The sequence below is a fragment of the Balaenoptera physalus genome (genome assembly GCF_965194825.1).
Source record: "Balaenoptera physalus genome assembly, chromosome: 20".
NCBI lineage: Eukaryota > Metazoa > Chordata > Mammalia > Artiodactyla > Balaenopteridae > Balaenoptera > Balaenoptera physalus.
In genome coordinates this window covers 23,951,725-23,978,722 of record NC_138901.1, presented here as the reverse complement: position 1 = coordinate 23,978,722, position 26,998 = coordinate 23,951,725, and positions in this window count along the sequence as shown.

Sequence of the window (26,998 nt, the reverse complement as noted above, 5' to 3'; positions counted from 1 at the left end):
TGAGGCCAGTCCGTATTCAAGGAGATGTCAATATAGAGTTGACCTCAATAAACAACAAGGTCCTGCTGTATAGAACAGGGAACTATATTCAATATCTTGTGATAAACCATAATGGAAAAGAATATGAAAAAGAATATATGTATATGTATAACTGAGTCACTTTGCTGTACAGCAGTAATTAACACAACGTTGTAATTCAACTATACTTCAATAAAAAATAAGTTTAAAAAAATAGCCTTGACCTTTTGGTGGGGAAGCGGCAACATCACACTGCACATGCGGTGTGATTCATGGAGGCCAGTATTCTAAACTCTGCCACAGAGACCTAAAAGATGTAAAGTGTGAAGTATTTGCTTCAGGACAGCAGGGTAGAGGAGTTGTAAGCTTCCTATTCTTCTATTTCCATGACCTTTTAAAAATTTTTTTATTATTATTTTTTATTTACTTTTGGCTGCATTGGTCTTCATTGCTGTGTGCAGGCTTTCTCTAGTTGTGGGCAAGCGGGGGCTACTCTTCATTGCAGTGCATGGGCTTCTCATTGTGGTGTCTTCTCTTGTTGTGGAGCATGGGCTCTAGGTGCGCAGGCTTCAGTAGTTGTGGCACGTGGGCTCGGTAGTTGTGGCACGTGGGCTCAGTAGTTGTGGCACACGGGCTTAGTTGCTCTGCAGCATGTGGGATCTTCCCGGACCAGGGATCGGACCCGTGTCCCCTGCATTGGCAGGCGGATTCTTTTTTTTTTTTTTAATTGTGGTACATTTCTTTTTAATTTATTTATTTATTTATTTATTTATTTATGGCTGTGTTGGGTCTTCGTTTCTGTGCAAGGGCTTTCTCTAGTTGCGGCGAGCGGGGGCCACTCTTCATCGCAGTGTGCGGGCCTCTCACTATCGCGGCCTCTCTTGTTGCGGAGCACAGGCTCCAGACGCGCAGGCTCAGTAGCTGTGGCTCATGGGCCCAGTTGCTCTGCGGCATGTGGGATATTCCCAGACCAGGGCTCGAACCCGTGTCCCCTGCATTGGCAGGCAGATTCTCAACCACTGCGCCACCAGGGAAGCCCGGCAGGCAGATTCTTAACCACTGACCACAAGTGATTTCCATGATCTTAACTAGGGTTCTGTTATCTTTTGTCAGCAAGAACAGCCTACAAATCTAGTTCACTTGACTCTACAAAGCCTGTCAAACTGCTACATAGTGCTATTTGACCCTCTTCAGTTGCTAAAGCATGTTCTTCACCATGCCCAGCGATATGCTGGTAAACTGGATGGGATGGGGGAACCCTGATTTGTAGCATTTGCCAGTTTCTGTGGTATAAATACTCCTACCATGGCTGATTTCAAGCTACTAATGTGACATCACTAAATGAGGAGTTTGGAATAGATACATATAATTGATTCTCAGCCCTGTACAAACCAGCTCCACACCTGTTCCTTATCTCTGGAATTTTCTAGAAAAAGTGAATACATATTTTTAAAAACCACGGAAAACAAAAAGCATAAACCTTTCTTGGTGCCAAAATAATAAAATGTGTTAAGAAGACAGAGTCTTGTCTTGGAAAGTGAAGAATTCCACCGCTATTAGGCAGGCTGTGGCAACCTTGGAAATTAGATGGGATCTAAACAAATCTAGTGATACCTTTGTGTGGGCATAGACAATTTCTGGAAGGGTACTCACGAAACTAGAGTGGTTATTTCTGGAGGTGATGGTGGGTGGAGGTGAGGGACCCATCTTCACTTTTTTACAGTGAATTGCATTCAATTTATAATTAAATAATTAAAATTAAATAAGTGTACATAGACTCATTGAACTTTACTGACTATTTGATTCAGGGAAACTTAATTCCAGATAAGTTAGGGAATTTGCCATGCTCAAGACTAGGACCCAGGTCTCCCGATCTGGGAATTCACAATTCTTTCTCGCAACCTGCAGGCTGCCCCACTCCATACAGTTACAAATGAGGAAGAAGTGATAATTGCACCACCAAAAGCGTGTGGAAATTTGGAGAGCCTTACCCTGAAGGACTGTGCACAGATCAGAAGGCAACCCACTGGGAGTAGCTTCCAGACTTGTCAGGCCATCAGAGGGCAACAGCACAGACCCCCTTGGGGACAGACGTACCCTGTGGCCCCAGAGGAAGTCCGATTCACTGCTAGTGTCATTTAACAGTGAAGTAAAGCAAGTTATGGAAATCCCTGATCTGTATCATTGGCCTGAAAGATACTCCTACCCAACCTGTTCTGGACTCTCTCCTTGGGAAACTTCATCACTGGTACTAAATCAGCTGATTGTTTTGTTTTTTGGGGTTTTTTTTGGAGAGTTTAGGTTTCTTTGATTTGTTTTCCCCTTTCTTGTGCCCATTTGCTTAAACAACCTTCGGGCTTCAGCAAAGTAAGTACAAGGCCAATCAAGTGCAGTATGAAAACAAGCATCAATAAATTAATGAAAATAACACACAAAGGGCAGCCTTATCTTGCAATGGGAAGAGGAGACACTGCTTTTAAGAAAAGGTCTTGTCTTGTTTAGGATGAGCATGGGAGGAAGGTCAGGGAGAAGGAGTGTTAGCTGACCAAGGCAAATGGGGAACTGAAGGGAAAAACCTACCTGGAAACAAAACAAATCACTGCAATGCAGGCTCTCAGCTCAGAGCTGCATTCAGGGCCCACTGGGACATGGTTGGAGCCCCTGTAGGGAGATTTCCTTTCCCAGGTCGGGCGGATGCAGAGAGGCCAAACCACCCAAGCACTTGGAGGTGAAACAAGTTCAGCTCAGCCTTCATAGTTTTCTGGAAACATTCTGTATTTCCTACTTCATTTTTAGTTCTTTGGGTATGCACCCTCTTCCTTGTTGGGCGGAAGGCTCCTTGAGGGTGGTGTTCACATCTTGTCTGTCTTAGTATCTCTCCAAGTGCCTATCACAGTGGCTCCTTCTTGGCAAGTGATCAGTAAACATATGTCAAATGAAGGAATCAAATTCAAGACAACAAATATATTGCAGATGGACTTGGCTAGTTGGTTGTGGGGGGAGCACCGGGCATGGGGAGTTGGGAGTGGGTAGAAAATAAAAGATTAAATAAGATGATCAGGATATGTCCCTGCCTCAAAGAGCTTCCAGATAAATCGAAGAGACAGACTTTGACACGGATGTGGGTTAATTACCCATTTAGCTCCTTGCCCTGGGGCCTATTAATTACCACAGACTGTGACCAAACTTGAGACACAGTCTTCTCCTTCTGTCCCTCACCCCCATGGGGCCTCTCTAGACCAAACATAGGAGAACAGGAGAATGTGGGTGGAAGAAGTGCTGGATCCATGTTGCAGTGGCTGCGAGGGCTGATCTAAGCTCCAGCATTTCATGCAGGTCCCCAGCAACTGAGGACAAGGGCCAAGGCTGAAGTCCAGGGGTAAGGATGGGGTAGGGTATCTACTCAAAGGTGGGTAGGAGAAGGAGGATCCAGAAGGTAGGTTCCAGCCAAAGCCCTTAGAGAGTGCCACGGGTTAAACTGGAGAAAGCAAGTTCAGGTGTCAGGTCCAAAGGGCAGGAGGAGGGCTGTACGTTGGAGAGGACCCAGGTGGCCCTGGAATGGAGTGGGAGCAGGCTGGGCAGGAAGTAAGTGTCCCGGAGTGTCCGCACGGGACTTCAGAGGTGCCAGCTGTGAAGATGTGGATGGCTTAGGTCAGCATGAAGGCTCAGGGCCAGGACAGACACCTTGCACGTAGCCGCAGAGCCTTTGTCATGTTCCTTGCAACCAAGCCCCCAAGGTAGTCCACCCCAGGAAGGGGAGCCCTGGAAATGAATGCATTCTAAACTCTGCTTTGCCCACCAGTTCTGCTCTGTGCTCCATCAGCTGCCCACTGAGAAAAAGACAATGGAAGTGAGTATCTTGTCAAGTTAATTTTCATTTCCAATTTAAATGGCTGTCTATTTTGAAATTATGTCTGTCTTACTTTTGGTGATAAGATGGCCTTTCTTTGATGAGATCATGGTGATGGTGGGTAATAAGTTTTTGGTTGTTTAAATGGCTTCACTTGGCTAAATTAAAAAGTTGGCAATATTGGTCCTAGACATACGGGGGAAAATCATAAAGCATTGAAGCCCAGTCTGGTTACTTCTGCTCTAAGGAACTGAAATCCTGACCCTGAACCCCAGATCCTGGCCAACAAAATACCATCACCATCATCATCATCATCGCCATCATCATCATCACCACCACCACTGACAACAACAACAAAAACACTTGTGTAAAGCACTGTCCTAAGCCTTTGCACATGTTAATTAACTCCTTCTCTTGTTTTGACATCTTGCTCACCTATATCTGCCTAATGTCTGGATTTGGCCTTCCCTACTCTGACCTAGCCCACTGTCAACTGAACCCCAGTTCTGTTGGCTCCCCTACTACAAGTTTCACAGTCTTTTCCCTGACCCCTGGCCACCTAGTAAGTAAACTCCTGCCTCAAAATTCCTAGCCAGTGGCTGTTTCTCCACTCCCTGCTGCCAAATCCATGCCAGACCTTTATACTGACTATGTGGTTGGGCTCTTACCAGACACCGTCAGACCCTCTGGATACTGAGCACCAACCCTGGAAGGAGAGCCACCTGCTGCCCAACTTTGAGCCCCCCAAGCTAACCCCCTGTCCAACTGGACCCTTCCCCACTTACTTGTGTCCGACCCTCCTGGGTCCTCATTCCACCCTCCTAGAAGTCTGACTTTACTGCTTGTGTCCTGCTAGAATCTTCCCTGAACAAACATCCCACCACTGTGTGAATCTTCTGGTTTCTGGGTATAGCCCTTCTCATGCCTTCTCTAAGGAAAGCAAATCTTGAGTCAAATACTATACTTTTGTCCCAGGCCTGGAGTTGTTGCTTTAATAACCATTGAGAGCATACTATGTGCCACTGTTCTATGCTTTACTTGTATTAACCCATGTGCACCTCACCATAAGCTTATGAGGTAGATACTATTGCCATCTCCATTTTACAAATGAGCAAACCGAAGCCCAGAGAGGTAAACTTGCCCAAGGTCACACAGCTAGGAAGTGGCAGGAATGGGCTGAATGCAGGTTCTAGGGACCCAGGCTTTAACTACCACATTGCCTGTCTTCGTTTAAAGCCTAAGAAGTCCTGTGCTGGAAAGTTTGGAATCAAACAAGACTCTTTGGCTTATGAGCTCCAAGACTGTGGGAAGTCACTAGTCCTCCAGTCTCCCCTCCTGCATCTTCCATGGTTGTATGAGAATCGACACTAAGCACTTATTGTAACATGTGGTGGCCACAACCATCAGCCCCATTCTTTCCTTCATTAAAACCCTGGCAACCATAAACCTGTCACAAATGGGGCCCAAGGCATTTAATTCAGCATTCTGGAAATATCAGTCACAACTAAGAAGAATAAACCTGCATCTAGGGACTTCCCTGGTGGCGCAGTGGTTAAGAATCCTCCTGCCGGGGCTTCCCTGGTGGCGCAGTGGTTGAGAGTCTGCCTGCCAATGCAGGGGACACGGGTTCGAGCCCTGATCTGGGAGGATTCCACATGCCGCGGAGCAACTGGGCCCGTGAGCCACAATTGCTGAGCCTGCGCGTCTGGAGCCTGTGCTCCGCAACAAGAGAAGCCGTGATAGTGAGAGGCCCGCACACCGCGATGAAGAGTGGCCCCCGCGCACCGTGATGAAGAGTGGCCCCCGCTTGCCGCAACTAGAGAAAGCCCTCGCACAGAAACGAAGACCCAACACAGCCATAAATAATTAATTAATTAATTAATTAATTAATTAAAAAAAAAAAAGAATCCTCCTGCCAATGCAGGGGACACAGTTTCGATCCCTGGTCCAGGAAGATCCCACATGCTGCAGAGCAACTAAGCCCGTGCGCCACAACTACTGAAGCCCATGTGCCTAGAGCCCGCGAGCCACAACTACTGAAGCCTATGCGCCTAGAGCCCGTGCTCTGCAACAAGAGAAGCCACCGCAATGAGAAGCCCGCACACCGTAACGAAGAGTAGCCCCCTCTCGACGCAACTAGAGAAAGCCCGTGCGCAGCAACAAAGACCCAACGCAACCAAAAATAAATGACTAAATAAAAATTTTAAAAAAACAAACCTGCATCTATTTGTAAAGCAGTTTGAGTCTGATGGAGGAGGTGAATGCAGTGTTTTGAAGCATGGACTCCCAAGTCTGGCTGCCCAGGTTTAAGTCCGATTCCACAATAGTGCCTGACTTTGGGCACTTTTCTTAACTTCCCCAAGCCTTAGTTATTTCATCTTTACGGGGGATGACAATCATAATAATACCTACCTCATGTAGGTTGTTGCTATCTATCTATCTATCTATCTATCTATCTATCTATCTATCTATCATCTATCTATCTATCTATCTATCTATCTGTCTATCTATGTGTAAAGCCCTTAGAACAGTGCCAGACACACACAACAAGCTTGACATGAGGGTGCACTGCTATTAGCCTCTGGGCTAAGAGAACTGGGACTTTACCACCACTTCACAGTCAAGGAAACTGAGACTCCAAGGAGTTGAATGAAATGCTCAATATCACATGTCTTTTGTGGGGTGGACCCAGAATTGAAGTTCGGAGCCTCTGGTGGAAGACTTGTGAGCTCCTTCATTTCTTCCAGTAGTTTCTTATTTCCATTTCTGATATGACTTCAGTTGGCCCTGATTCCCAAGCCACCAGTTTCTAATCTCATTAATCAGCTTCTGCAAAAGGACATTGCTGCTGTTTGGAGCAGACCTGGGCCCATTCAGCAGCTGTCCACCTACACGTTGTCCCCAGCGTGCTGGGTGTCAGTGGGGAGGGCATTTACCTCCATCAGGGGCCTAATTATGTAAATGCTGAACATTCGAGATGAAGGGGAGATTGCGGCCTGCCCAGGGCTGATGGGTGAGCTGGCTGGTGTCATCTCCGCTATTGCACAGAAAGAAGGCTCTATCTTGAGGGCAGCTCAGCTACCGTATCTCAGTGACTTTGTTGCAGGTGATGGAGCAATGAAGGCTGAACTGGGTTAATATAATTCTCCAGTGACTCATCCCAGAAGAGGACCTGTGATGGATCATTAAGCTGTCTTAGAACTTATTTCAGGCCCACACCCCCAGGATGAACGCTCTCAATTTGTTTATTGGGTCTCCAACAATAAGCCACTATTCTTCCCTACAATTCGGTTACACAATCTTTCCCCTCGTGTCTTTCAGCCTCCTACTGAAAATCTGCCTGCACTGAGTGTGTGCTCCCCATCCCTCTACCAGATGCCTGACTGGCGTGTCAGCCCATCTTTGATGGGGAGCTCATTGCCTTCTTGCTGAGTTTGACTCTGCTCACCAGGATCTCCTACAATGGAGGCGCTTACTCACCTGCCTGAGCAGATTTTGTTCTTTCCCTCCTAAATCTTCTCTCCCTCACTGACTCCAAACTGCGTGTAGACCTCTGAAGTATCCACCTCCTAGTGTCTAATGAATGTCCTGGGTCTTCCAATTCCCCTTTGATCCAAGGTTTTTGGGTTGATGTATTTAAATTAATTCTTTAAAAAAATATATAAATAACTCATGTTTATTGTAGAAAAAAGAATACAAATCTCCCACAATTCTGCCACCCAGAAATAATCTCTATAAATATTTTGGGGGATACATCTTCCTAGACCTACCTCCCCACATTCCAAAGTTTACCTCTGTGCCCTTCCTTGCTGGGGTACCTCTGATTTGTACCCCCAGCCTGGTGTACTGAAAGTATGCAGATGCCATTTCTTAATGAGCATCTACTATAGGACAGGATACATTTGTCAGCTTATACATGGATTGAGATTGTGGAGTCACCTTCTTCATGGCCTGGGCACAACTCCAGGTGGGACTATCTTGCCTACATGTCTCCAGTAGCCCCCTCCTGGTCTCCTGTCCTTTGCCTTGTCCTCCACAGGGCCTCCAGAGTGAGCAGACCAAGACACTAATGCCACCAGGTCCTTCTTCTGCTTGCAGCCTTCAGTGGCTTTCCATTTCCTTCAGGATGGAATCAGGACTCCTTAGCCTGGATCCAGTGGCTTCTCATGACATGGCTTGCTTTTCTGGTCTCTTCACTTGCCTCCCCATTAAGGTATCGGCTCTCTACCCTTGTCAGGCAGTTTGCTCTTCCTAGAGTGGGACGGCTTTCTGTGCCCCAGGATCTTTGTATCCACTGCTCTCTCTGCCTGGAATGAGCTTCCCTTCCCCCTCGTCTGTCTGGATGATTTCTACTCTTCCTTCAAGACCTAGTTCAAGCATCGCCTCCTCCAGAAGACTTCTTTAACCCCCTCTCCTCCAATCTTGTCCCATCTCAGTTCTGTGCTTCCTCTCTGTGAGGACATGTTGTGTTACCTGTAGAACTTGACTCATGACTGAAAATCTGCTGTCTTGTCTGTCTCCCTCACTAGATCATGAGTTACATGAGGACAAGCACTGTGTTTTTCTAGCCACTAACAAAATGTCTGGCCCATGGTTCAATTTTTTTTTTTTTCTTACTAGAATGTAAGAATGAGAAACATACCTGTAGCTGTCCAATGTTATTCTTGCATAGGAAGTAAGCATTTTTATTAGATCCAGGTACAGCTTACACTTCAAAATTGATTCTGACACTAAGTTTGTACACACTTATGATCACAATGCTTTACAGTATATGTAAATTATCCCATTTAATATCATTTCAACCTCACAATAACCACATGAGATAAGAATTATTTCCATGTTATAGATCAGCAAGATTCAGGGATATATCAGTATCTTACAAATAGTAAATAACAGGATCAGAATTTGAACCAAGGTCAAAATAATCACCATTCTCTGAAGAAATGATTGAGATTCGATTCTCTTTAAGGTTTTTTGAATGTAGAAATTTGTTTCCCCATCTGGTTCCTTATAATTTAGCAGACAGATAATCATGGGTTTGCGTCCTTCTCAAAGGTAATGAGGGAATTTATGGCTAACTCATGGATTGGTGGGTGACTCTGGCACTGATTTTCAGTATCACCACTGTCATCAAGTTGCTCAAACCCTGCGCCTCTCTGTCCTTCTCCTCACAAGTATGATAAAACTTTCTCCAGTCATCTTTCCTTAACCAAACGTTTTCAGCTCCACTTGAAGAGGTGGGGAATTGTTACTCACCAGTGAATTACCACCAACTCAAGTGACATAGCTAATACTTTGACCAGCCTTTAAGATCTGAACAGAAGGACTCTGATACTGAATGTTCTTTATGGGTGGAAAAGTGCCTTGTTAGACTCTGTAGACTCTCATTCACTTATTCATTCGAAAAAACATTTACAGAGTGCCTAATAATCACAGTTAATAACAGTAGCTAACATTTATTGAGGGCTTAATATGTGAAAGGCGCTGCTCTATGCCCTTCACATGTAGTAACTCATTTAGTCCTCATTGGTGGAAGATTCCCTCAGGCAGGAACTATTATTTTGACAGTTTTATAAATGAGCAAAATGAGAGACAGAGAGGCAAAGTAACTTGCCCAAGGCCACACAGCCTATGGTATATGCCTCTCCCACCACGCCCAACATTATCTGCCATCTTTGGGTACATGGAAGTGAGTGTGAGGCCCCGCCCCCAAGGAATTTATGTGCTCATGCAAAAAAGATATGGAGCCTAGAACTGTAATACTGTGTGATCGTCCATGTGCAAGATGAAAAGAAGCATAAGAAAGGGATGTCTGGTGGCTAGCTGATGACATCAGAGGAACCAGAGAGGAGGTGACATTTCAGCTGAGTCTTAAAGGACTAGTATGAGTTAAGGAGATCAGAAAGGCTGGAGTTTGTTGCAGAGAGCAACCTTTGCAGTGGGGATAGAAGCAGCAAAGTGTGGAGATGGAAGATTAACTTGCTTGAAGACAGTTCCATGGGGTTGGCTTACAGGATCCACAGGGAAACATGGCAAGAAATGGGCTAGAATAGTAGGTTGAGCCAAATCATAGAGGGTCTAGAGGAACTGTACTTTATTTTATGAGAAATGGAGAGTTATGGAAGGCATTTTCGCAGAGGAATGGCATGATTAGATTTGTGTTATACCTGTAAGCAATAGGGAAGGTAGACAAGTGGAAGAGTCAAAAAAAAAGAAGCCAGGAAAATCAGTCCACCAATTCCTGGCTGGAATTACCCAGGCAAGAAACACATGGTCCCCCAAAGAAGACATTGGTTGGAGAAGTATTTTAAGTAGAATCAACAGGACTTAATGACTTTATGCTTCTTGCTTGGGCCTTATGTGGATAGGCTGACATTAACCATGGCAGGAATAAAGGAGAAGAGCTCACTTGTTCATCTGTTTTTTTGTTCAATAAACACTTGGTCAGAGAGCCAAGACCTACACCAGGTAGTGGAGATCCAGCAGCCAATCAGACACAAACCCGCCCTCGCAGAGCCCACAGTCTAGTGGGTAAGGCAGGCAAGTAAACAGACTGATTACAATACAGAGGGGTGAGTGGGCCACCCACAGAATTGAGTCCTTGAAGTCTGCTGATGAAGTCTTTCCATCATTCCTGACTGGTATGACCCACCCTGGAGGCAGCACTAGTTTCTTCTCTGTTCCTTTGAGGGTCACTCTACCTCCCTGTCACTCGGGTTATCCAGACTGGTTTCCCCGGGGCACAGACCAAGAGTCCGGTGTAGATATTTGGGGTTGGCAGAGCTGGAGCCAAGGCACAGCTCCTATTAAGGCAATGCAGAAATTGGGCATCCCAGCCTGTGAGCCGTGTCAATGCCCATCTAGGAAATCCAAGAGCCAAATGCCAGGAGGACTAGGTAGAAACCCCTAGTCCAAAGGGCCAGGAATGGGGAGGCAGAGCCAAAAGTTTGGAGTTGGGCAAACATGAGGCCAAAAGAAGCCGGAACTCCCAGGATGATTGTCACAAACCCTGGGGAGATTTGTTGTTTTCCCTAGTGCATGAAGAGACTGCAACAAATAATCAATGCAAATGCTGCCAAAAGCCATGATCAATGGCAGAGGGGTCTGCAGTGGTCAGTGACCGTGACCTGCAGCTGCCTGGTAAACACGTGGTGCGTGGGTTCTGGGGGCTGGCAAAAGGATCAGAGGTAGGACACCAACCAGTGTGCCTTTCCCACAGAGAAAGGCAGGGAAGTGGCCCGGTCCCCACATGCTGCCTGCCTCCCAGGTAACCCATGCCGATTCATCTGGGCCTGCTGTGGACCACGGAGCAGGGGCACGCTGCCGGAGACCAAGGGAAGCAGAGACGGGAGCCACTGCACAGACAACAGGGCCTGTGAGGAGGCTCGCCCCCCACTCCCTCCTCCAATTGCCTCTTCACAAAGAAAAAGAAATGAACAGGGTCAGCAAGAGCTGGAGGCTGTGTTTAAGCTGAGCAAAAGCCGACAGTGCCTGCTGGCCTGTTTGGGATGTCCCCAGAATCCAGGCCCTGCTCAGAACATTCAGGGCGTATGGAGGCCAGTAGAGAAGAAGATAATGGGAAATGAGAGACACCATGGACAGGAAAGGGAGCAGCAAAGGAGAACAAAAGAGATTTGGGAAGGAGAATAGAAGCCAAGGCCCTGTTTCCTGTCTCTGCTTCTTACTCTGCTTACAGCGGCCTCATTCCACGTGGCCCCTTGGCAAGGGGGCTGGAGGGGAGTGGTGGCGGGACAGCCGGCAGTGAGCGGGGCACCCACTTGAGCACTTGAAGCCTGACAGCCCCTGATGGGAGATGACAGCAGGTCGACTGAGTCACGAGAAGGCAGGAAACAGGGGAGGGGAGGCGCGTGATGAGGAGACCAGGCAGCTGCAGGCCACGGTCACTGATCACTGCAGGCCCCTCTGCCATTGATCATGGCTTTTGGCAGCATTTGCATTGATTATTTGTTGCAGTCTCTTCATTTTATTAACTTTAATTCCTAACTGGGTTGATCAACAATTGTTCTTTCTGGAGGGTGTCATTATGATTATAAATAAAGCCAAGTGGAGAGTTTGGACAACCAACAGCTGTGCATTCTGTGCTGTAATGAGCCTGCCCCCCCATCCCCCACCCCCTCCCTGGAAAACCCATTTTCCAACAATAGATTTGTTGCTTCATTGGCTCAAATGGAAAGCTGAGGTCTCAGAGAAGCCTCACACTTCATTGTTTGGGAGGAATCAAGACTGATGTTCTAGGGGCTAATTAGCTTGGGTGTTTATTGTAGCAGCCTTTTGAATTTACAGCCCATAGCAGTAAATCAATTCCAGAAGTCACATCTCCTACATGAAACCTCCCTGGGCATGGTATACATTCCTTCCCACCTGCCTCGTCCAGGCTGGACCAGCTGTCCCTCAGATCTATCCCCTTTTCTCCATGCCCATTGTCCAGGCTTCCGTTCAGGACAACTCAGTTTGCACCTAGATTATTCCATAGTCCTCCTAGTTGGTCTCTCCATGTTATGCATCTCACTTTCTCTAACATGATCTTCCTAAAACGCAAATCTCTCCATGTCTTGCCCCTGCCTTCCAGGATAAACTAGATTCTCCTTAGCAGAGTACAGAGCCTTTCATAATCTGGCCCATCTGACCCCCACACTCCTGCTGTACCACTCCAAGACCATCCCAAACACGGCCAGCCCTTCATACCCATGGACCTTTGCACATGTAATCCCTTTTCTTTGAATATCTTTCTGCCTCCTTCACATGGAAAACTTCTATCCACCCTTCAAGGCCCAGTCCAAATACCTTCTCCTCAAATGAGTCTTGTTGAACTCCTTCCAAAAGACACCGTTCCTTGGAGCTCCCACTGGTCTTTACATTCACTTCTCTAATTGTTCTCTCTCTTGCCCTTATATGTCCATCATTGCTTGGTCTAATATTTGTCCTCTACTGTCTTAAATCCTGTGTGTCATTGTGTCATCCTGGAAATATAGATGCATTTTGGGCAGGGATTCTACCTCTGAGATTTTTTTTTCTTTAAGGCCCAGCCCAGATAAGGGCCCTATGTAGATGGTGCAGGAATGTTCTACGTGATAAAGCTGCTGCTGCATACATGGCTAAGTGTTTAAACCACTGCTGTCCACTAGAATTTTCTGTGATATTGGAAATGTCTTATATATACATTGTCCAACATGGTAGGCACTAAACCACCTGTGCTTATTGAGCACTTGAAATGTGACTGGTACAATTGAGGAACTAAAAGCTTAATTTTATTTAATTTAACTAATTTAAATTTATTTATTTATTTATTTTATAAATTTATTTATTTATTTATTTTTGGCTGCGTTGGGTCTTTGTTGCTGCGCACAGGCTGTCTCTAGTCGTGGTGAGCGGGGGCGACTCTTCGTTGTGGTGCACGGGCTTCTTATTGCGGTGGCTTCTCTTGTTGTAGGGCACGGGCTCTAGGTGCGTGGGCTTCAGTAGTTGTGGCACACAGGCTCAGTAGTTGTGGCTCACAGGCTCTAGAGCGCAGGCTCAGTAGTGTGGCGCACGGGCTTCGTTGCTCTGTGGCATGTGGGATCTTCCCGGACCAGGGCTCGAACCTGTGTCCCTTGCATTGGCAGGCGGATTCTTAACCACTGTGCCACCAGGGAAGCCCTAATTTAAATTTAAACAGCCACATGTGGCTAGTGGCTACCATAGTAGATAGCACAGGTTTGGATCAAGCCGATTTAGAATAAAAGTTAGCCTAAAGAGGCAGCCTACCTGTATCAGATTTAGCACCTCACAGCTATATTACAATCTTTGAATAAAATAAACGCTAACAGTGATAATAATAAGGAGTTGAATGATATTTTCATGGCTCAAACTGGGGCGATATCACAGGGTCATCAACCCAGGCAAACTTTTGAGAGTCTGGAGCCAATCACCCGTGGCCTTGATTAAAACGTGCGCAGACTGGCGGGATCCTCCAGTAAGTGCTTTCTAAAGAGTCAGAGCTTGAAAACAACTAAGTGAGTGACTCCTAAATGGGTAGTGATATTTTCCCAAGCAGGGAGAAAGGTTTCTAAGGTATCCTGAGGTCTGAGAGACATTACAGCCTGAGATTCTTATGAAGATCTTAATTTACCCTTAAGGAGCCATTTATTGGCCTGGGCCTAAAAACTTTAGAACAGGGGGAGAATAGGACCATCCCAGCAAATGTGCAGTGCCAGGCTCATAGGTTTCCTTAAACTCCTGCTCCAATGGAAGAACTTTATTTTGCCTGTACTTTCCTACCTCTTGGCAATTAGCAAAGCATCTGAACACAAAAAGAAAGATTCAGGACTTCCCTGGCGGTCCAGTGGTTAAGACTTTGCAGGGGGTGCTAGTTCGATCCCTGGTCCAGGAGCTAAGATTCCACATGCCTTGGGGACAAAAAACCAAAAGTGATATTGTAACAAACTCAATAAAGACTTTTAAAAAGGTCCATATCAAAAAATGTTAAAAAAAAAAAAAGAGAGAGAAAGAAAGAAGAAGAAAGAAAGAAAGAAAGAAAGAAAAGAAAGAAAGAAAAAGAAAAAAGAAAGAAAGAAAGAAAGAAAAAGAAGAAAGAAAGAAAGAAAGAAAGAAAGAAAGAAAGAAAGAAAGAAAGAAAAAGAAAGAAAGAAAGAAAGAAAGAAAGAAAGAAAGAAAGAAAGAAAGAAAGAAAGAAAGAAAGAAAGAAAGAAAGAAAGAAAGAAAGAAAGAAAAGAAAGAAAAAGAAAAAAGAAAGAAAGAAAGAAAGAAAAAGGTTCATCCTTTCTCTTTGGACAGCTGCATCATTTGGAGTTAGGGGTGTCCAGAGCTCTCTGGTAACTGATGGCAAGGTGGAACAATGTGACAGGGAGGTGAGAGCTGGGGTGGGACTGACAGCAAAAAAGTGAAGTTCTGCAGCTACAGGCTGCCTGCTCCAGCTCTCAGCCCACGCTGGTGAAGAGGGAGGGCTCAGGAACAGAAGCACACGCCGCCCCCGGCCTGGGGAAGAAATGGTTTTACCTTGGGGGGTGGCAGGCAGGGAAATCAGGGTGAGGCTGCCAGTGTGGCAGTAGCTCTGTTTAAAAACACTCTCACGGGATGGTAAGAACTAGCAAAGGGAAAATAATTACGGCATTTCAGCCAGCAATGCATCTGCTTAAACTCAGGTATAAATAGATCCTTAAGCCCTTCTCTACACAGTACAGTCCATTAATCTCAACCTTGAGCAGCCGCTCTGCGGGGAGGGAGGGCAAGGGAATGTTTCCTGGAGAGGCAAGGGGACTCCCTCCCGCTCCCTGAAGCACCAAACCACCTTACAAAACCAGCTCGGTCCCTGGGGAGGAGAAAAGGCCAAGATGTAGAACAGGGAAGGGCTGCATTCAAAATCCCTCCCACTCATACACTGTAAAATGGTACAACCATTTTGGGGAACAGTTTGGTGGTTTCTTAAAGAGTTAAACGTACGCTTATCATACAACCCAGCAATCCCACTTCTAGGTACTAATGCAAGAGAAATGAAAACATACATCTACATAAAGACTTATACATACATGTTCATAGCCACTTTATTCATAATAGCTGCAACCCAGAAATAACCCAAATGTCCAAAAACCAGGGAATGAATAAACAATCTATGATATATCCATATAATGGAATATTAGTCAGCAATATAAAAGAAAGAACTACCAATAGACATGATGACTTGGATGAATCTCAAAATTATTATGCAGAGCGAAAAAAGTCAGACACACGAGGACAAGCACTATGGTAATATATATCAAATCTGATCTATAGGGACAGAAAGTGGATCAGTGGGTGCCTGGGGCCAGTGTAGGGGGTGGTGATTGACTGGGAAGGGGTCTGGAGGAAATCTTTTAGGGTGATGGAGATGTTCTACACCTTGATTATTGTGGTAGCTACACAAGTATATGCGCTTATCAACTCATTGAACGGTACATCTAAAATGAGTACATTTTATTGTATATAAAGTAGGTATACTTTATTGTATGTAAATTGACCTCAATAAAGTTGATTAGAAAAATAATTCCTTCCCAAGAGCCTGGATGAGGGGCCAAAGCCTCCATCTTGTCAGAGTGACCACAAGCCTGAAGCTTGTCCTACAATAATCTTACCATGAGCAGGCAGATGTCTTCCCAGAAAGCCTAAACAAAGATCAGGGCAGTCTCCCTCAAGGCCTGGTAATACCGCCAAGCAGGATAAACAGCTTCCTGGTGCCCTGGAAAAGGCTCCTCTCTGGCCCTTGATCCTTAAAAGTCTGGAATTTCTGGCTGAACAAGAAGGCCTGGGCCCAGTCTCTGGGCAGCTTCTCCTCAGCTCCGGGCAGGACGCCTAGCCACTCCTCACGCAGGTGCCGGCCTGCTGCCCAAGCATGGGGTCCGAGGGCCCTGGCAGGTCCCCCTAGGGGCAGAGGTGGGAGACCGCCCAATGCCCAGCCCGCCCTCTGCCCCCTACACCGCACCACGGTGGCAGGACCTCTGCCTAGAGAGCAGGCTCGCAGGGGAAGGAAGCAAGGCCCCAGCACTCAACCTGTTCCCCCAAACAAACTCTGGGCTAGGGAGCCCAGAGAGTCACCCAGACCTTGACTCTGAGTGGGGATGGTTTAACAGCCCCCAGAGAGGCAGGGAGTCAGTGACAGGACAGGGCCTGGAGGCGTGGACTTTGAACTCTTAGCCCAGTGCCCTTTCCCCCACCTCAGACTGAGCTCCCAGTTACTTTCTGGGGGCAGGGTTTTTAATGGGGCTGGTTCTGAACAAGAGTTCTCCAGGGCAAGGCCTGTGAAACAAAGGGACTGTCTCCCGCAGTGGCTGGCGGCCCCTGGGGTGTGGGGCCTGGGACCAGATTCTGCTCACCATAGGATCTGGCCTTCCAGACCGCCCGGGTCCTCAAGGGTCCCAGGAGCCCCACCTCCTCTGCTCTGTCTGGTTCCATCTATCTCTCCTTGTCTCTGTCTCTCTGCCTCTCTCTGTCTTTGCCTCCCCTCCCCCATTCCCTGTTGTCACCTGCCCCTGTTTTTCCTGCCTTGCTCACTCTCCAGTCCACAGGCTGTTCATTCCCAGGGGTCCCCTCCCCTTATCTTCCTGGCAGCTGTTGGCCTTGGCCTGGAGGTACAGGATTAGTTAACTCTTCCTCTCCTCCCACCCACTGCATTTCCAGGGAATCAGCAGCAGCAGAGCACCAAGGGCAGCCTAGGGTTAGAGCTCAGGAAGTTTGGGGTCTGGCCCTCCCTGCCTCATCATGTGCCATGAGCTGGGCCCTTGCCCCCTGCATCTCAGTTTTATCATCTGTAAAATGAGAGCATCTTACCTTTTTACTATCCCAGCTCTGCACCACCCCCCAGCATACACACACGCTCCATGTTTTACAAGTTTAGAGCTATCAAATTACATTTTTCAGTAATTATTAATTCAGGAGCCAATTTTGTATGAAACAAAACCAACCAAAGCTTCTGAGCAGCATGCCATGGTTTTGTTTCACATAAAACAGGATCGTGAATTAATAATTACTGAATAAATGTGCATTTATCATATTTTCCATTATAATTCCAGCAAAGAAACTTGACATTTTAGTTAAGCCTGTGTAGCCTTCACACAGATAAATGTTCTATTTCTGCTAGGCTTTTGGAGAGATAAAAATCAGCTCCAGGTCTCTTCCTCCCCGCTATTTTCTGATCTCAGGTGCGAAGTGGGGAGCCAAGGATAGGTTATCTTTAAGACCGCTTGTATTGCTGGAGCAGTAGGCCCGAGTGTGTCTCACTGGCTATCATATCAGTCACTCATTAGGCACCAACATCATTGGTCCCGCCTACCAATGCCTGGCCTCCCATCAGGTAACAAAGAAAATCGCCAGCAGGACAGGGCCTGGGCCCCAAGACCTGCCCACAGCACAAACCCTTCTGCTCCTCCCCTGCCAGCCCAACCCACAAGTAACCCCAGAATTCAGAGCTAGTGATCGTGGAAGGAGGAAGAAGCCATCGTTGTCAGGAGCGCCTCAGGATTTTCCCAAGGGAAAGAAGCCAGTTGCCTTGGCAAGGAGACAGCATTTGGGAACAGAGGCTGTATACCAGACCATCTCGAGGGGCTTAAAGCGAATGTGCAAGGAGAGCTGGTCCCCTTGGTACAGCCGCCCACTCCGTACCCTTGCCATAAACACCTCCCCTCATTCCACAGGAGGGAGACTGAGGCCCAGGAGTATCACTTCCTTGCCATTCTCTTTTTTTCTCTGTCCCCGCCCCCCTCCACTGCTGCCCGCCCGGCATCCCAGGTTCCCATGGAATAGGTCAAAGGCACTGAGCTGGATGGGCTAACCTGGGTTTCTAATCTGGGACCCAAAGTGAATTCCAGGTCTGTAGCCCCTGCTCCTAACTTTGTTCCCTACTGGACACTCCACATGATATCTTAGAAGTGCCTCCAATTCAACCTGCTCACACCAACCCACCTTCCCCCTTTGGTGGGGGAGTTGCCCCTCTGGCTGGGTTCCACAGCTTTGCACCTGGCCACCAATCACCCAGGCTCTGCCTTCTGACCCAGGGAACCCGCCACCAGCTACTCTTCACCCCTCTCAGCCCAGGCCTCATCCTAGCCCTCCTAGAGCACGGTGGTGGTCTCCCAGCCTCCCACCCACCTCCACTCTAGAGTCAGAAGGGACTCCTTCACTTCACTTATGACCGATCACTCACAACCTTGGTCAAAACCTTGAGTGACTTCATCGTACAAAGATTCTGCATATGTGCGGAAGGCAGAAAGAGGAGAAATGAAGGAATGATGGAAGTTCTTGGAGGAAAAGATGGGAACCATTCATCAGACTCAGAAACAGGGAGTGCCTGGCTCAATGTCACCCAGCAAGGCAGAGGCAGAGTGGCATGTCTGGGGGACAGTAGTGCTCTCTTTTCACCAGGGCAGCTGACCACCCCTCCCCCCCACCCGTTGCCCTCACTGGATACTAGAGCTTCCATGTGCCCTAATCTTGCACACTCTTTCACACCTCTGCTTCCTTCTTCATGCGTCAGTGCCCTTCCTCTCTTCCCCCACCTCCAGTTAGCCAGGTGCCCAAGCCTAGCTGAAATTCTGCCTCCTCCAGGAAGCCTTCCCTGAATGCCTGCCTGGCACACCTCTCTCCACGTCACTCAACACTCTCAGACTTAGGTTAGAATTATTCCTGTGCATGCCCGCTAGGAGGGGTGGGACTCATCTTACTCACCTTCATATCTCCAAGAGCACCCTGCACAGTGCCTGGCCTGTCACAGGTGCTCAACAGGTGTTTCTGGAATGAATTATCATTATATTTAGATTGTCATTATAAATGTCTGGCATGGACAGAGCCCTCATTTGAATAAGCCACTGGACTCAGTATGCAAGTCAGAGCGCATGTGTCTTCACAATGATTAGCCCCATTTCACAGGTGGGAAGACTAAGACTCAGAGGAAGTAAGTAACTTGTCTGGGTCTCACTGTTAGAAGGTGGCAGAATTGGCACTCGACCCCAGTGTGGCTGATTCTAAAGCCTAGATGCAGCCCTGTGACTCTGGATGTCTGTGCTCTGTCTGCAGCCCAGATGACAGTGCAGCCGGGCCAGGTGAGCAGTTGGTGAGGGTCCCCAGGACTCTGCTGGCCCCAGGTGGCCTTTCTAGCTTCATGACACAGGCTCCACTCAGACCTGCTTTGCGGATGACGCTGGTAGTTTAGATCCTGCCCTGGAATCCTGAGTCCAGCCAGGTGACGACATGAGTCCTCCACTGGCCCCCTGCCACAGGAACACAAAGTACCTTTGCACACAACCTCTCTTTGCTGGTGATGGCAAATAGGGAAGGCCCAGGGCAAAATGGTAAGGCGGCAGAAGTTTGTCTTGGACGGTGTTTACAGCCTCTCTGTTCTGTTCTCTTCCCACTTGGGGTTTCCTGCTGGCTGCCCCCTCCCCTTGCTGCAGACTGCATGCTGCAGTTTAACCTGTTTGTAACTCAGAGTGGTGTGAAAGGACTGCTGAGGGAACCTGAGCCTTTGGGGGAGATTTGTGATGAAGCGGGGCTTTCTCCTTGTTCATGGAATCTGGACCAACCAAGAGCTGGTCCCAAAGAGAGCCTGTGATTGTTTTGCCCCTTGAGTGCCCCCCAGTCACAAAACTCAGTGGGAAAGTATGCTCTCTCTCTTGTTTCCCTCACTGGATCCAAGTCCCTGTGCGGAGGTCCCCAGATGTGGGGCCTGCACCGCCTCCTCTTCCTGCTGCTACTCGTGTCCCCCTCCCCACACAGGGCCTGCTCACGCTCACCCCATCTTGTGTGCCAGGCCTGCAATCAGCCTTCAGACATCAGCTCACTTGATCATCACTGGAGCCCTGAACTCTCCACCCCATTTGATGGATGAAGATGCCGAGGCGCAGAAGGGTTCAGTGAGCTGCTGGGATTTGAACTTTGGCCCGTGTGGCTACAAAGCCCATGCAGCCTTGACTCCCTTTCCATGCACAGTGCCCCTGGGCAGGCACAGAGCCTGATGCTTCTGCTGCCCTCAACTGCCCAGCACTGATGTCCCCGGGGAGCAGAGGTCAGCCAGGGACGAAGGAGAGGGGCTGCCCAGCACTGTGGCTTCGCTCCGGGGGCAGGGTCAGACTGCCTGGGTGGGCTCATTCCTGCTTCTATGACCAATGTGAACCTCAGTTTTCCCTTTTGTGAACCTATTTCTAGGGATTCTTCTGAGGATTAAACGAGGTAGTTTGAACTGAGTGCTTCGCAGAGTGGCCCATGGCAGGTGCTCAAGAAAACCTCGCTGACTGCCTGTGACCTGGGTGGGGGCAAGGTGAGGAGGGGACGGTGATGAAATGGCACAGAAACCACAGGAAACTTCATCACAGAGACTGACAGCATATGCAAGGGAAGTAGCAAAACAAGAAGAAAAAAACTTTAAAATTTTGGCTGAGTAAAGGCAATAGTATAATTACCATCATTTATAAAAACTACTTCCCATTAATGCCTAATTCCCATGAAGCGCAACAATGATTATCTCATTAACTATGTGTCAGATTAACTTTGTTGTAGGTTTTATTTGATTAAAACAGTGAACTCTCAATGTGTATGCTCATTCTTCATAGTCTGTTAGTTTCTGGAGCACAGTCCTCTGCTGACAACTTTTTCTAAATTAGAAGCCATATTTCCAGGGAAATGGCTTGTAAAATTCAGTTATTTTGATTTCCCAAAGCGAGGTGAAGCAAGGTGGAGAGAGAGTCTCAGAGCTTCCTCCAGCACCCACCTTGGAATTTGCAAAGGCCAGTGATGAAAGGTGAATTATGTGTCAATGTTTTAAAAATTTTGGGGGCTTTTGTATTATTTGAATATTTTACTATGTGCATTTGTATTATTTTGTGGTAGTGGAGGATGCCATTTTTTCCCCCAATACATTGAAAACTCTGAAGTTGTTACATCCTGGATTCTATTTCCCCCACGGGGAGAAAACGTTGCTCTCTGTCATATGCACTTAAGCGCCTGACATTCTTCTCATGTTCTGATAGGCAGTGCAACCCCCTCCCCCCTACTCTTCACCCTACATTAACAGAGAAAAGCTGCTGGCTGACAGCTCCCATCTACACATGGTGATCGCTAAGAATTTCCAATAGGGAAGTGTCATGCTTTGCCAACTCTGGGGAAGACGGCATAACCGGCTGGAATCACAGACCTGGGCGACGGTGCAAGAGAAGACAGAGCTGGTTGGGGAAGGGTCCCCCAGAGGTGGGCTGGTCATCTTCCACGATGCCAGACTAGAGGCATTGTGTCCAGAGGCTCAAGCTGTTCAGCAGCCCCTCTCACCTCCAGGGGCCCTAGTGTGTGCCGCTGACATGTGGGAGAGTCTCCGAAGCCCACACCAGACCCCAAGGAGCCTCTTCCCGAGCTCAAGTTGTATGTTTGTGGTGGGAGGAGTTCAGAAAGAAGATCCCAATGCAGAGGGGAAGATCGGACGGCAGCAGCAAAGGTCCCTGTCATCATTACAGAAGAGGGAGACCAGAGATCCAGGAGAGGGTGCTATCCTGCTGTCCTGATTATCCGGGGTCTGTGCACACCGGGGGCCTGCAGGTGGAGGATGAGATGCCAGGTGAAGACGGCTTACTCTGATTCAGACTCGGCTCTCAAGGCCAGAGACAAGGGCAAACTTGGATCCTGGAGGACCAGGGTAGGAGGGCCTCAGAGAGAGGAGCCCCTGACGGTGAGGTGGGGGAGGCACTTACTGGTTTCACCCCACCCTGATCAGAACCCAGTGGCCCAGATGTGGTCTGTAAAAAGAGCCCTCAGCTCAGGGCCCCTGGAGACCAACCTCCCCCAGCCCCGACCTCACTTTTGTGGTCTGGCTTGCCTTTGGCTGCTGAGCATAGGGCCCAGGGCAGCTCTGTCCAGCTGAAATACGCCAGCACATATACAACTTAAGATTTCTCTATAGCCACATTTTTTAAAGTGTGAAAGAAACAAGTACAATTAATTTTAGGAATATATTTTGCTTAACCCCGCATATCCAAAATATTATCCTTCCACTATGTAATCAATATAAAAATTAGTGAGATCTTATATATTCTTTTTTTGTACGAAAAGTCTTCAAAATCAGGTGCGTAGGGACTTCCCTGGTGGCGCAGTGGTTAAGAATCCGCCTGCCAATGCAGGGGACATGGGTTCGAGCCCTGGTCCAGGAAGATCCCACATTCCGCGGAGCAGTTAAACCTGTGCACCACAACTACTGAAGCCCGCGTGCCTAGAGCCCATGCTCCGCAACGAGAGAATCCACCACTCGCTGCAACTAGAGAAAGCCTGCGTGCAGCAATGAAGACCCAATGCAGCCCCCCCAAAAAAAACAAAGAAAAGCAAAATCAGGTATGTAGTTCACTCTTGCAGCACCTCTCAGCTTGTACTAGCTCCATTCCAGGGCTCAACAGGGCGCTCGTGGCTGCCACACTGGGTGGCCCAGGTCTAGGGCTTTCCTTGTGCCCTGCCACTCCCCAAAGGGTCCATCATTTGGCCTCATCAGAGGCCCCAGGTCCAGACCCTTTTGCCTTTCCCTGACCCAGGAGCAAATCAGACTTTGGGTCTGGGTGCCCATCTATTTTTCTTTTGTTGAACAAGGGAGGCCCGTGGGGAAGCTGTCACCTCCCCTCTCCGGGCCCTAGTTTAATCCTCTGTCAGGTGAGGGGTTTTCATTAGACTTGTGACTTTCAAGCAATGGAACCTGCTTTTCAAAGGAGATCTTATGCAGAAGCCCAATGTATACATCAGAAGAAAGAATTGCTGTTCTATCTGTTTCAAGATGATGAGGGGCTTGGGCCCTGCTTCCTCCAGGGTGGGGCCTGGATCGGTAAGTGATTGGCCAGGCCCCAGAGTACCAAGGAGAAGAACCTGCATCAGCCTGCAACTCACATTTCACACATCATTTTATAAACATGCAAAACTACACTGTAGGTTGCTTATAGACCCATATATATAGTAAAAGTATGAAAACACAGGGGAAAATGTATCATTCTCAAGTTAGTGGCTTCTGAAGAGGGAGGGAGGAAGGAGATGGGCTAGGGATGGCACTTCGGTTCTATTGCCAACATTTAATTTTTTGACCAAAGGAGACCTAAAGAAAATACAACAAAATGTTAACATTTGTTCAAGCTTAGTGGTGGGTGTGTGGCTATCTAAAATATTACTCTGTACTTCTCTGTATGTTTGAAATATTTTATAATTTAAATTTATTTAAAATTTTAAGAAGGGGGGCTTCCCTGGTGGCGCAGTGGTTGAGAGTCTGCCTGCCAATGCAGTGGACACGGGTTCGAGCCCTGGTCTGGGAAGATCCCACATGCCACGGAGCAGCTGGGCCCGTGAGCCACAATTACTGAGCCTGCGTGTCTGGAACCTGTGCTCCGCAACAAGAGAGGCCGCGATAGTGAGAGGCCCGCGCACCGCGATGAAGAGTGGCCCCCGCTTGCCACAACTAGAGAAAGCCCTCTCATAGAAACGAAGACCCAACACAGCCATAAATAAATAAAATTAAAAAAAAAATTTTAAGAAGGGTAAAAATACATAATTTGATGTCATTTAAAGCAAAAAAAAAATTTTTTTAATAATAAAGTAAAATGTAAGTCCCCCCCAGCCACAATCCCCCACCCCCACCCCTGCATTATCCCTAAAAGACCCCTTCCACCCTTCCTGCTCTGATAGCCCAGGAATCCAGGAGCTGAACTGACAAAGGGTTGGGGTCCTGGGGAGAAGGACTAGAGCCAAGCAATTATGCAATAAGCATTGATTGTACCTATGGCTATCAGACATGTGCGGCCCCTGGGGTGATTAAGACCCAACCTGGTTCAAAAGAAGCCTAAGAAAGGAGACCTCCCATGGCCCCTGGCCTCGGTGCTGGATGTGAGAGGGCTAAGGGAGGAGGCTGGGATCTTCTCCCTCCCTGGCTCCTGGGGCTCCCAGTCTGTAGACTTTAGCCCCCTCTTCTCCAGTTCTCACGAAGTTCCCCCTCCAATCCCAGCCCGCCTCTCCATTGCACTGTGGATTGCTCTGGACTCCTCTAGCCAACTCCGGGGGACACTGCTTGCTCACTCATTTGATTATCTGTGTCTTCTTCCCTGAGCCCTGGCTCTGGCTCCTCCCAGTAGCCCCTCCTCCCACCTTGGCCCTTGAAGTCCCGGAAGCTTCGGAAGGTCACCTTGCTGGGCTGGGCAAGGAGGAGGTGGAGGGCTGTGTGAGGGCAGCCATGTACTAGGTCCAGTGGGGTTATTTCATTCCAGCAAACAGGTCCTGCTGGTTTGCCATTTGGAGAGCTTGGCCCCAATTCCCATGGGCTGGTTAAATGGTAACTTGTCTTTGGTTATTTGTGGAAAAGTGACAGAGAAGGAGCTACCAGCTCTGATGAGGAGCAGTGTGAGACCCAGCTAGCTCTGGGTGCTGGGCTGCAAGTGAAACTTCTTTTCTTTGTTTTTCACTCTTTTCTGGGATCTCCCCCTTCCACACAGCTTCCCAGACGAGTAAGAGCAAGGAGGAGTGGTGATGATAATAACAGAGTTCCACAGCCACCCAGGCCTTTCATGGGGAGACTGCTTAACCAATAGCCGCTGTGCCCATTTTACAGAAAGAGCAAAAAAGGCCAAGTGGAGTGAGGTCACTATGAGTCACTGGCCTTCCTGGCTCAACAAGGCTGGGCCAAGAGGCCGAGCAGGCCAGGTGGGGGTGGGGCTTCACCTTACAGCCTCCGCTTTTTCCAGCAGAGCCCACTGTCCCTACTGGCCTTCAACCCCTGCATTGTGTGGTCGGGGGTGGGGCCACCATCCTCCCTTTGTTCAGCGTTCGCCTGATTACAGAGCTGGGCACACAGATCTCATCTGCTCCCACAACAGCCCTTGCAGGCAGGGCTGGTTTTGCAGATGAGGGAACCTAGAGTCAGACAGATTAGGGCCCTCTTCAGAGTGTCAGCCCGAAGGAGACCAGGCCTCCAGGCGCCAGCTCAGGATTCAGGCTTGTCTGAGGCTCCCAGGCTTGTGCCAGGCCTGCCTCTGCTTCCAGAGGAAGGACCCCGGAACGCAGCGTTTCTGGTCTGAGTGTGGGAAGGATGAGAGCTGGGAACCCGCAGGGGTCCATTTTGGAGTGGACAGTCAATTTGAGAGCGAGGTTTCTGACCAGCCCTCCATTTTCCCCGTTCTGCTGGGTTGGCCTGTCTCGGCCCTGAGACAGTCTGTCTGCTCACTCCCAGGGCGTCAGTGCTGCCATGCTTACTGGCATTAGTTTGGCCATTTCTCAAGTAGTGTCCCACCTGTCACTGTGTGCTCACCTGGTGTCAACATTCTAGTGAGAAGAAGGAAGAAGGGGTATCCCCACCCCCGGCCCAGAATCCCAGGTGGGCAGAGGGCATTCTCTCCAGCTGTTGGAGACCTTGGGGAGACAGGCGCCCACCCACCCGCTCCCAGGGTGGGCACTGCTCCCCAGAGACTGTGTGCAACACAGGACAGGCCTGGGTCATCCTGGCTCCATGGAACATGAGCGGTGACTCCTGAATTTCCTCCTTGGTTCCCTGGAAAAGATACTACCTTCCCCAGCAGGTCTTGTGAAGCTGCAATGACATAATGTGTGTGCAAGAGCCTCAGGCAGGGCCTAGCTCACAGTGTGGGCCCAGCAGCCCCCTCCCCCATGGCTCCCTGGGCATCTCTGCTGTGATTTCAGCCTCAGAGGAGCGGGAGGCCCCAGGATTTCCCCAGGAGGGAGCATGGTGTCCTCACCCTCAGCAGCTGGCTCCTGCTTCATCAAGGCCACTTGCGGCCATGCTGGGGCCAGAGGATTTTGCTGAGGAATCTGCAGAGGTCAGAGGGAGGCAGGAGCCAGGGTCACAGGGCAGGTAGGCTAAGGCCAGCTGCCCATGGCAGGCCACGGCTGGGGCTCTCCCCACGCTGAAGGCTGGCTTGTTTCCTCCTGCAAAACCATGTTATGTAAATAGGTGCTGGGTTGGGCACACACAAGTGAGCGTGGAGAGTCGAGCACCCAGGGTGCCCAAAGGCCTGTCCCAGTGCGCATCATGGTTTAGCCCGCTCTGGAAACCTCTCTAAGGCCAGAGCAGGTGGCCCGAGGAGCTGGGCTCCTCCCCAACGTGTTCTGGGAGGGGACACTAGGCCTCTGGCCCCAATGATGGGCCCGTCCTCCTGCAGGGAGGAGGCTGAAGGATGTAGCCTCGGAAAGCCCATCACCTGCCTTGGGAGGAGAGACCCTCTTGCCAGGTACTTCCAACCCTTGATCCAATTTCTCCCTCCCTCAGGAGACCCAGATGGGAAAGGGTGTGGCTGGTTTTCCAGGGGCCCACGTCTGGCCACTGCCCTTTACAGGGTCAGGCAGCTCCCATCTGCTGAGAGAGTGTGTCTCAAGTGGGCACCAAGGTCCATTTCCAGGGGTGCTGGGACCTCTATCTCAGAAGGGGCGTTCCTTTTCTCTGCACCTGCTGGACCTCCTGCTTCTGGACACTTGCCTCTTCCAGGGCACCCCAGTGGGTAACTCTCCCACTCCTAGGACCCTGGACTGGAGCTGCCCTTTCAGAACCAGTTTGAAGCCAAACAGTGACGTGTCCCAGTCCAACTGAGCAAGAGGCTACAGTGGGGTCCGCACAAGTCAGTTCAAGGCTAA